Source organism: Mastomys coucha, unplaced genomic scaffold, assembly GCF_008632895.1.
Source record: "Mastomys coucha isolate ucsf_1 unplaced genomic scaffold, UCSF_Mcou_1 pScaffold7, whole genome shotgun sequence".
Lineage (NCBI taxonomy): Eukaryota > Metazoa > Chordata > Mammalia > Rodentia > Muridae > Mastomys > Mastomys coucha.
In genome coordinates, this window is record NW_022196913.1 from 46,791,393 (window position 1) to 46,794,622 (window position 3,230).

Consider the following 3,230-nt stretch of genomic DNA (forward strand, 5'->3'; position numbering starts at 1 on the left):
GAATTTATTATATTAATATCCAGGAGCATGCATGCTAATACATATAAAGTTCCCATGGAGGGCAGTTATTTCCTTCTTTCTTTACTTGTCTTTAATTTATTGTCTTCAGTATGACTCACTTTGCTTGTTTTGAGCTACAAGAATGGAGTACAGCCCTGCTTCTGCCTTCAAGGAGCATACCATTTGGGAGGATGAAAATATGAAATGAAATGATGATCAAAACAAGAAGTCTCCTTAGAAGAATCTATTTATATGGTCATGGTAATGGAAGAGAAGATTCACGCTTCATGCTTATCAATACAAAATCTTCATCCAAAACTTCAATCAGATAATCAAGAATCACCAAGAATTTAATGAGCATGATAAGATTAATGATCATTTAAATTTATTCTTTTGTTAAGTTCACATACATATATAATGTACAGTATTCTCTCTTATCCCCGTACATTCTTACTTAACTCCATTCTTATTCCTGGCTAGTTTCCCTCCTAGTTCAATGTCTCTTTTATTTGTGTGTGATACACTATGCTTAGTTAGTTTAATATGTTTACCTGAGTAAAGGCAGCTAGGTTATCAGCAGTGACACCCCAAAGTTCTATGACTCTTCCTCCTCCAGGAACTATTAATTGACTAAAGCTCCTTGGGGTTGGATAGGGCCTCATAAATCCCTCCCTCACCCATAACAAAATGTTGATGGGCCAAGTCTTGAGCAGGTGATCAGAGTTGCTGTTAATGTGTGCAACAGGCAAGTCCTCCTCATGTCCAGAAGACAGCATTTCATGGGCAGTTTCCCAATCTTAAGTTCTTTCTGCCCCCTCTTACACAAAGTGTTTTCTGAGCCTTGGAGAAGGTGATATAGGTGTCCATGTAGGGTTGATGATCCAATGGGCACTTTTTCTTATCACTTTGAACCATTATGAGTTACTGCTTTCACTTCTATTTTCTACAAGATGCTTCACTGACCAAGGCTGAAAAGACCACTAACCTGCAGATACTATGATGGCTAGTCATGGTTTCCTGCAGATACTATGATGGCTAGTCATGGTTTCCTGCAGATACTATGATGGCTAGTCATGGTTTTCAACTTGACTACATCTGGAAGTAACTAAACTCAAATGGCTGGACACAGGTGTGATGTATTTTTCTTTCTTTCTTTTTTCTTTCTTTCTTTTTTTTCTTACAGGAGAGAGCACGAATGTAGTCCCCCCACTACCACAAATTATGCAGTCTAGTTTCCCACATTTGGGGAAATCGTAGGGGTCAGCACATCCAGAGTGCAATGGATAAGCCTTGCCCTGGGGAAACCACCTTCATGATCATGGTATCTCCCGCCAGGTAAGTATTGTATTTTTCTTAATTAAATCATTAGAAGTAGGAAGACTCACTTCTAATCCTGATTCTTGAGGTGGGAAGATACACCGTTAATCTGGGCCACACCTCCTCCTGCATCCTATATAAAGAACAGTGAAGAAGGAAACTGGCTCTTTGCCTGTTTGCTCTTGTTTTTACTGGCCAGTCCATCCCTTGGCTTTAGAGCCTACTTCGTCAGGATTCTGGGTATACTGAAGATTATCTGAGACATCCAGCCTCATAGAAAGAACAACTACTGGATTCTTGGAACTCCTCTTAGTAGATAACCATTGTTAGACTAGCTGGACCACAGTCTGTAAGCCATTCTAATAAACTCCCTATCTATCTATCTATCTATCTATCTATCTATCTATCTATCTATCTATCTATCTATCTATCTAGATATAGATTTAGAATAGCTATAGATATATTCATTCTATAAGTTCCATTCTCTAGAGAACTACTAGTACAGATGTTAACAAAAGCATTTAGAAGGAAGTTTGACACCATGTCCATTTGGTAAAGCATCAGTAGTATATTTATCACTATGGCCATCCTAGTCATTGGCTTTGAATGAGGTTTACAGTCCCAGACATGATTTTCTTCCAGTGGAGTGGGCATCACATACAGTGAGAAATCAATTGGTTACCATCAGAATAGTTGTACCCTATGGCCAGTGATTACATCTTGCCCAGCTACCTGATATTATGTCATATAGAGTCCACAGCTGGGTGAGATCATTGATTACTATTTTCCAGCAGCTTATATAGCACTTTCCGGCACTATGAAGTTCTTAGTGTTTTTTGTAGCTCATCCTGAAACAAACAAACAAACAATGAACTTCTAATTCTTACCCTGTAGTATTATAGGATTTAAAGATCTAAGTCATAATGTCAGCAATCTTTATTTGAATCGAAAGCTGCTATCAAGATGTAAACATCCCTAAGTTTATTCCTTGAGTATGAAGTATCCTTATTGAAACCAAAATTCCTTTGCATGAGTTTCTAGTAAGAGAAAATACTGCATACAAAGTAGAAAACTCGAATGTCTGTCTCTTCAATATAAAAAATAAGGCTTGTCAAGGTGGAAGTAATGATTTCTAAGTGGAAGATTAAATGGATAATTAGTGTTCTAATAAAAAAAATAAAGGAAATTGCTCTAAGCAGAGGTGTGGGATTATATCCCCTGGGGAGACACAAAGAAATGCACAGATAGGATACCAATAGGTCAAAGACTTACCCAAGATCAGCTCGGTCAGCCAATAAATGTATTAAAGTTCTCTATATAAGCATGGACAAGAGGTTATTTACAGACATATGGGTGAGGGGATACCTTTAGAAATATATATAAAGGTTAACTTATACAGGAGCACTGCTAAGTAATTTTCTACAGAAGCATGGGGGAGGAGATTCTCTTAGGAGCACAAATAAAAGAATATTTAGTGGAGCAAATTAAAGGGTTACTTGCAGAAGAATAATCAACTTATGGTGCAGCTCTTCAGGCCTCCCTCTCCCTCCACATGAAGACATTAATAGTGCAAGTCTCTCTCAAGAATCTCCTCCCTTCATTTAGAAACATTAGCAGTGAAAGTCTGAGGAGGGTCTTCATTGGTTAATTACAACTGCTCCAATTCAATAGGAAACATTTGCAGAACAAGAGGGGATGGTCAGGAAGACAGGCATTTGGCAGGACTGGTTTCAACAGCAACAATCTGTCCTAAAGAGGACAGCATCCAGGCAAAGTGAGAGTGGCAGCGAAGAAAGCGTGGGAGTGAGGTGGAACATGAGGATCTAGGGTGCTTAGGAGTTCTTATGTAAAGACTTTCCTATGAAAATCTGGGAGATGGGTCTCTGTTACCTAAAACAGGGTCATGGAGTTTA

At 38.5% G+C, this 3,230-nt stretch overlaps 1 non-coding gene across 1 annotated transcript; it reads right to left on the reverse strand.

The window, feature by feature from the left end:
* Positions 1–1,180: 1,180 nt before the first annotated feature.
* LOC116082947 lies at positions 1,181–1,343 on the reverse strand. Its single transcript, XR_004115549.1, has one exon. It is a non-coding gene; the product is annotated as a U1 spliceosomal RNA (small nuclear RNA).
* Between the last annotated feature and the right edge of the window lie 1,887 nt (positions 1,344–3,230).